Here is an 8334-nt window from a genome sequence, read left to right as displayed (position 1 = left end):
GTAATAAACACTTAATTAAAATTGTACCTTTTTTATTCGTATAGGATGAGCTCTTTGACCGAGTAGTCTTCTTCACTAGCCTTAAGCTCACGCCTGTTGTGCGTGGGCTCGCTTCGAATCAGAAAATTTTTCACAAAAAATACCAGTGAGATAATTTTGTAAATTCTCTGAACTTTTGGGTCAAGTTGTAAATCAAAAAAATTATTGTTTGAAATTTTCTAAAATAATCTCTTTAGAGAATTTTCTCTCTACAACTTTCTCTTAAATTCAAGTGTGTGTGTAAAATAACAACTCTATATTCTCTTTATATAAGGAGAGTTTAGAGAGTTCAACTATGATTAAATTTAATCACTTTAATATTAAATTAATATAATATTTATCAAGATAAATATTATATTAAATTTAATATTAAATCTTAGTAAAATAATAGAATGTTTATCTTGTAGATAAACATTAAATTAAATTAAATATTAAGATAATCACTTTAATATTAAATTATTAAAATGCTATTACGACAAGTATTAAATTAAGTTTAATATTAAACTATTAAACTATTATTTTTGGAACAGTTAATCTAAAATCAAATTCTTTGGTAAAGCCCCTGTAGGAGTGTAACTCTTCCACTGCTCAACCACCGTGTCCAGTGATGTAGGTGCGACTAGGGGTGTTCATTCGGTTAACCGACCTGAAATAACATTAACCGAATTAACCGACCTTTCAAAATCTTTAACCGTTAACCGAACCGAATTTTTTTTAAAAATTAACCGAACCGAAATTTTTTCGGTTAATTCGGTCGGTTAACCGAATTAACCGAAAATTATATGTTTTCTTTATTTTTGGTTAAAAATTAACCGGATTAACCGAATTAACCAATTACCCGAATTAACCGAATTACCCGAATTACCCGAATTAACCGAATTACCCGAATTAACCAAATTAACCAAATTGAATCACTACATAATTAAATTATTTTTAGACTTTTAGACCTTAGTTTTAGTCTTAGTTTTAAAATTTTATTTATATTTATTAAATTATTTGTAATTTAATTTTATGATTGGGTTTGGTTGGGTAATTGGGTTGGGTTGAATACTTGGGTTTAGATTGGGTTTAGGTGAATAGTGGCCTATTTATATATTATAATTTTATTTATTAATTTTTTCGGTTAACCGAAGAAATTCGGTTAACCGATCGGTTTCGAACTGAATTAACCTTTAACCGAAAAATCAAAAAATAATTAACCGACCCCCGACCGAAAAAATTAGGTTAACCGACCGATTAACCGAATTTTTTCGGTTTTACCCGAATTTTGCACACCCCTAGGTGCGACACCTTTACAGCACCCTGAGCCAATTTGGTTACTGCTAGTTCGATTCGGGTCAGTAATGACCTGACCGGTCTAGTTTAGCCGCCGGTTGGATAGTCGACTCGATTTCTCATACCGGGCCTGGTTCGACCAGGTTTTGGGTCTTGATCACGGCTTTGGGCTCCCGAGCCTAATTTACGGTCTCAGCTCCAATTTTCAAGTTCAGTTACCCATTGGACCAATTATTTGACTTGAAATATAATTTCCAAAAATATCATATTAATTTTAATTAATTTGATTAATTTAATTTCACTTGATCAAAATTAATTTTCCCAAAAATCACTTATATTTTCCAAATTAATTTTTCAAGAAAATTCTTTAATCAGTTGCTCAAGTTGAACAATTCTCATGACCACCTAATTTAATTCCACATCGAATAAATCAACTCAATTAAATTATTTCCAAAGTCGTGGAATTTTCTTTTGATTCAAATGTAGTCCGATGGATATTATGTTAAGCTAGCGGAGGGACCAATCGAACATATACAATTAGGCTCTAGTAATTGCAATTATGTCTAGAAGTATCGTTCCGATAATTCGCAATTACTTAATCATGGAGTCAGTCCACAAGTAGTACCATGATTGAAAACTATTGTATACTCTTTACGAAAGCAATTCATCTAGTTGTTTTGTCCTATGACCCCGTCATGTGTGTGTTACTCTCATATGATATCCTTGATTCCTTTGAGTTAAATCCGTTCACTGAATACAATCCTATTTTATCTCATTGTCACCATTGTGTCTTCTTAATGATTAATATGATCACTATCAACAAATAACTGTGATAAATTGCTCGTTTAAGAACAAGCAACCCATGGCCACGTTCCATATTTATCAATCCACATAATGCCAATTGAGCTATGAATTTCATTATTTCTAGTAAAGCCATGCCATACACAAGTCATGTACCCAACATACTGGCTATGGGCTCGATCATCTTTAGAGCATAAGCCTCCACTTATATCACAACACATGAGTTGCATACGCATGGTTAGTGACTAACTTAGGATTTAGGTAAATCACACCATGAATGTCACAAGTGAATTAATTCACAAACAGATTTAGAATTAATTTATCTTAGGTCCAGTCTAATGGATCATTCTACCAATGAATACATCTATGTCTCTACGCGTGGAGTCAACTACTCCGATAGCCAAGACTAGCCATCTTCCTAATTGGAATTGTAGACAACATAATAATCCTTCTTAGTATTTAAATCAAATACCCACTTTGATTCTTTTACGGGATTACAGGCTCATTTAGATTATCTACTAAAGTAAGTTGTCTTTTTCACAATATAAATATTCTTACAATGCCACTTATCTTCAATTTGAACTTAGACAACCAATGAGCTAATATTTCTTGTCACAATTTGAAATTAGACAATCAATAACCGTATATGCTCAAACATGCTATGAAATGAGCTTGCTCACACGAGCTGTGGGTCGGGATGTTAAGCTACACAATGCTGCTCACACGAGCTGTGGAGAATCCGCAACAAATGCAGCATCTCAGCCATTGGTAAGGCATCCGAGACCAGCACTCGAAACTGTAATAACCCCTAATGACATGTCATTTGTATCCTAAGTATTCATGAGGTTCAAACAGGACCATTGTACATATCCAAATATTTTAATTCCATTGCATTATACCATTTCAATCATGCTTACATGAAACTGCACATTTTTCAAATATAACATTAAATTTAATTAACATCATAATTTTATCCAAAATATTAAAATATCGTACAACTATCAATTTAAACTATACATAGCATGATATTTAATAATATTACATTCAAAACATCAATTAATAAACTTAATCCTTATACGAACTTAACTCGACTAAAACGGTTGCAAAAACAGAGTCGACAACTAGTCCAAAACTTTAGCTTTTCCTCAATTTAAATTTGGTTGATGCGTTTCTTGCTCTAAATAGTAATTTGATTCAATTAATACTATTCCAACACTTAAATAAACAATTTTATACAATATAAGCCCTTCCATAATCATTTTACAAAATTATTCCAACATTTTATCTTTTATACAATTTAGTCCCTCAACCCAAAACTTGCAAATTAACCACATTTAACCATCATTCATGCTAACCGAATTTCTTAAAGTCCATAATCAACCCATATTTATCACCATTTCAAAATATTACCATGGAGTTTTACTAATTTAACAAATATATCCTTAAACATTAAAATTATTAAAAATCACTTTAAAAAATACTTATATTTATCTATCAAGCTCTTGAATCTATCAACTAATTTCACATCCACACCTAACTCATTCATGGTAGACCCCTAGACTTTTAGCAGTTTCATAAATTAGTCCCTGGGCTAGCTAAATCGATTTTCTAGAATTTCAAAAACATAAAAATTACAATAAACGGGTTAAAAATCACTTACCAATTGAAGATTAAAGGTTGAAATGTTAAAACCCTAACTTTATCTCAACATTCGGCCATGGGAAACTAAAATGTAGAAGATGATAAAAATTATCATATTTTGTTTTATTATTTTAACTTATATAGTTTGATTTTTTTTTTGTAAATATTAACACATTTTTAATTAAGCATTCTTTAAAATTAATTAAATATTATTAACATGGATGATGACATAAAAATCCACTATCATAAATACATCTTGGTTTAATTATTCAATTGACCCTTGTTCTATGTAATACTTCATGAAATAAAACTTTTACCTTGTTTGCAAATTAGTCCTAAAACATTAATTAATCAACTAAACATCAAAATTATTGAACTAAATTTTATTATGACACTCTATTAGATTAATAAATATTAAATAAATAATATTTACTGACTCGCTAGTCGAAATTGTGGCCTCGAAACCACTATTTTCGACACCACTAAAAACGGTCTGTTACACAATCTGATATTGAGAGCATATTGGTAGAATGGACTGAAATGGGGAAAGTCCTAATGGACTATCTTACAAGCATGAGTGAACTAAGGAAGAGGGGGTGTGTAGTAACCAGCCAAATCTCATATTTGGAATCTGCAAAGAAAGAGGTTATAATGGGTCTTCTATGAGGGAGGGTCTATGCCCGAGTTAAGTCAAAGAAGTTAACCATCGAGGTGATATGGAAATCGTAGGATCAGTTTAGTGTAGAACAGATGGATCAGGGTAGGGATCCGCCAATATGACGAGGACAATATCAAGTCCACAATGGTAAATGTAGTCAACAAACTGTATGTATTTCCACATGGATATCTTAAGGAGGCGGAACCAAGAAAGGTAAAATGGGGATCTAAAATGAAGTGAGGTAGGATCAAACTTTAAAAAGAGTTGTTGTCTAGGAGGCATGCTTGCAATTAAATCAGTGTATAAAGTAGCCTATGGTGAAAACCAGGAAAGGGTAAGGCGTCAACCACGCCAAAAACTTTTGGAGTTCCTAACTACACATAGGGAGTTGAAATTTTGTGCCTTCATTCTTTCTCCTTGAAAAATTAAAGTGCCGCAATGCATATTTTTTCAAAATCTGAACTTATAAAACTTACTGCTTGAATGCAGGGTAGATGAGGACTCAGGGGTTGAGTGGAGCAACCAAGCCAGACACCACCAAATCTGATGGATGGGCATAATAGTTATTTCATATACATAGAGGGGCAACCTTAGAGGCCACGCCTCGGGGGCTAATATAATGTAATTGTAGTAAAGACTTGAATTGGAAATTGTAAATAATTTATTGAGTTAATAATGGCGAATAACTGTAAAAGTTCAGTACATAAAAGAATTTATTCTAATTGTAAACATAATGTATAAAATTGGTCGTTAACCATGGAACTGATTAAAGGTTATCCAAGTCATCTGTAAAATCTGATATCCAAACTTGGTGATCAGATTGGGTGTAGGGTGTTACACGACAGTTATGGGAGGAAGAGAGAATTTTTTCTCTCTTCATTTTCATGCCTTCTTCTTCAATCTCATCTAAAACCTAACCCTTAAACTTTTATCTCTTATTAAATTCAAGTAGGAAAACTTGATCCAAGTTTGAATCCTCTATCAAGTTCATCATTTCAAGAGCTAGGGTTTATGGGTGTTGTGAGAGAAAGCTATAGCAAAAGTGAGAAAACTTTAAGAAATGCAAGAAAATGAATTTTTATCGTCTCCATCTTTGATATTTGAGTTTTAGTATAAGAAAAATTTATTGGAGCATATGTAATAATTGTTGGAGATTTTGAGTGGAGAAGATAGATCTAGAGACGATATTGAATTAAACAGTAGACTTCAAGGCGCAGGTGACGCTTTCCAAAGATAATTATTTGCCCTTACACAATGTTGCTAGAGGATTAAGAAAAAGGTCCTCTTGGGATACAACAAAGTTTTTGAATTTCCTTTGATTAGCAAAATCGAGGAATTCCCTAACTCTTACTCTAATTTCTAAAATTGAATTGATTGTAATATATTTGTGAGCACCATAGACCTTCTATTTATATACACTCTGTACAAAGCCCAAATTTGCTCCAGCCCAACAAACTAAATTAAGCCCAATTACAGAAACAAAGCCCGGTGGCCCAAAACCTTAAAAAATTTTGGAATGGCCAGAAACCCTAGGGTTTCTGACGCTCCTCGCGCCGTTGCTACCCCATGTGCGCCTTCAGCGCGCACCACGCCCGATGTCTACCACCGCCAGCCCTCCTTTCACCGAAATGGCAAGTTGACCTTGCTGTGTACCTGCAAACAAGCAATAAAAGAGAGAAATGGAAGCAGACTAGGAAAACAGTAGCAAAAGAGGAGATTTTCCCTCGATTTTTCATTTTTTCTTTCAGCTATAAAGCCTAGTATATTGTAAAATGTAGAGGGGGCGAAATCACTGTAATAGGGGGAAATCTTTTTTTCACTTTTATTTTTCTTTTCTTTCGGTTAAAACCGAATCTACTGTAAGGAAGAACTTCTTCTTCCTTTGCTTTTACGATTATTGAAATAAAAAAAACAAAACAGACTTTTGAAGGTGATTTTTTTTATTCACGTTTCTGTTTGTTTCATTTTATTTTTATTTTTATTTTATCTTCTACATAAGAAATAAATAATAAAAAGGGAAGGACGAGGACTTACCTACGCCATCGCCGGGTCTAAATCGGAAAGAGGGGGTTGAGTTTGGCGCCGGAGCTCGGAGGGCCGAAAGAGATGGAGGCTCTGCCTTTTTTTTATGTTATTTTTTTCTGCTGAAATAAAATAGGTTTTTTTTAGGGGTTTTGAATAAAAACATTAAACGGCGCCGTTTAGCCTCCATGACCCGCGCGCGACCCGACCCGTTCCAGGGGGATCCGCGTGTTTGCATGAAATGGGTTATTTACGCGCGCGGTCCCTCCGCTTTTGCAGTGCGTTACAATTAGCCCCCTTTTCATTCTTTTCTTTTATTTTAAATTAGCCATATAATTTTATAGTTGTTTCATTTTAGTCCCACGTGGAACGACACGCATATGGCTAGGGATAATTGACCAATCGGTCCCCCTCCCTCTGCGCGCGTCACGGATTGATCTTTGGCCTTATTTTATTTTTGGTTTCTCCCCTGGGATTTTGTTTTGTTTTCAATTTAGTCCCGTTATTTTATTATTATTATTATTATTATTATTATTATTGCTATGTACATAAATACGTTTGTTACACATACATATATATGTCTATATCCATCATACATTTTTATAATATATATATATACGCCTATAATTTTTATTCATATATATATACTTATATATCTTATCTTTATTATAAATATACATGTATACACATACTCTTATATTTTAGACATTTCATATTTTTATATACATATACACATAATTTTTCAAATTTATATATATGTATAAATATACCTACTTCAATATGTATCATCTATACTTTATACTTTACACATGTGTACATTTTTTCTTTTTATAAATAAATACACGTTTATATTTTTACATTCTCATATAATTTATATATACATCTTAAATTTTTACATATATGCATACATTTTGTAAAATATATCTGTATGTAAATATTTTATATAAACATATACTTATTTTCATATTTTTATAATTTGTATACATCTCCATATATACCTATATACATTTTATTTTCATGAATATAAATATACGTACCTTTTATCTATATTTATATGCATATGTTCCTCATATATTTTATAATCTCAAACTACGTACATCTATACATTTTATAATACGTATATATACCTATATCTTACAATGTACATATTTTAAAATACTTTATTATTTTAAAATACGTATATAGAAACACACATCTCATTTTTCGTGTTACTTGATGTTCATTTATTTGTTTGCGTATACGTTCATTATTATTTTAAAAGAACATTTTAATTCTATTTGTTTATTTACTTGTTATCAAGTGATCGATTCATCTCTTATATTTATTTATTCCATTTTTTATGATTGTTTGTACCATTTATCCTTAACTTGTTATATTCGTTATTGTCATATTAACACCAAACATCAAAAGGAAGGTTTTTCTAAATAAGGCAATATTTAGCGTTTGAGAAATTCGAGAAAACGTGCCCTAATGTGCTGGGTTTCGATTTTTCTCGTTCAACCAAATAGCTAAATATCCTTTTAAAATTTTTTAAAATAAGGCAATGTTTTGCGTTTGGAAATTCGAGGAACGTGCCCTAATGTGCTGGGTTTCGATTTTTCGTTTAAACAAATTGCCAAAATATTCTCTTGAATTTTAATCCATGCCATTCGAGTTTTTTTAAGGATTGTATTTTAAATTTCTTTAAAGTTTTCAGCTTTTCGACATTAAGACATTAAATAATCAACTAGGTACCAATTTTTGGGCGTATCGAGGGTGCTAATCCTTCCTCGTGCGTAACCGACTCCCGAACCCGTTTTTCTGAATTTCGTAGACCAAAATCGTTGTTTTAATAAAATTAAATCGTTTATTAAAAACAACCACTTTTCAAGGTGATCCAATCACACCTCAAAAAGGAT

At 32.0% G+C, this 8334-nt stretch overlaps 1 long non-coding RNA gene across 1 annotated transcript; it reads right to left on the bottom strand.

Annotated features, from left to right (window-relative positions):
• Positions 1-5796: 5796 nt before the first annotated feature.
• Positions 5797-6557, bottom strand: LOC121225109 (uncharacterized). The gene is made up of 2 exons (XR_005922966.1): positions 6449-6557; positions 5797-6067 (listed from the first exon to the last, which is right to left on the bottom strand). It is a non-coding gene; the product is annotated as an uncharacterized lncRNA (long non-coding RNA).
• Positions 6558-8334: the final 1777 nt, after the last annotated feature.

The sequence above is a fragment of the Gossypium hirsutum genome, chromosome D13 (genome assembly GCF_007990345.1).
Source record: "Gossypium hirsutum isolate 1008001.06 chromosome D13, Gossypium_hirsutum_v2.1, whole genome shotgun sequence".
NCBI classification, from domain to species: Eukaryota; Viridiplantae; Streptophyta; class Magnoliopsida; order Malvales; family Malvaceae; genus Gossypium; species Gossypium hirsutum.
The sequence above is the reverse complement of the archived record's forward strand: the minus strand, read 5'-3'. Positions and strand labels throughout refer to the sequence as shown.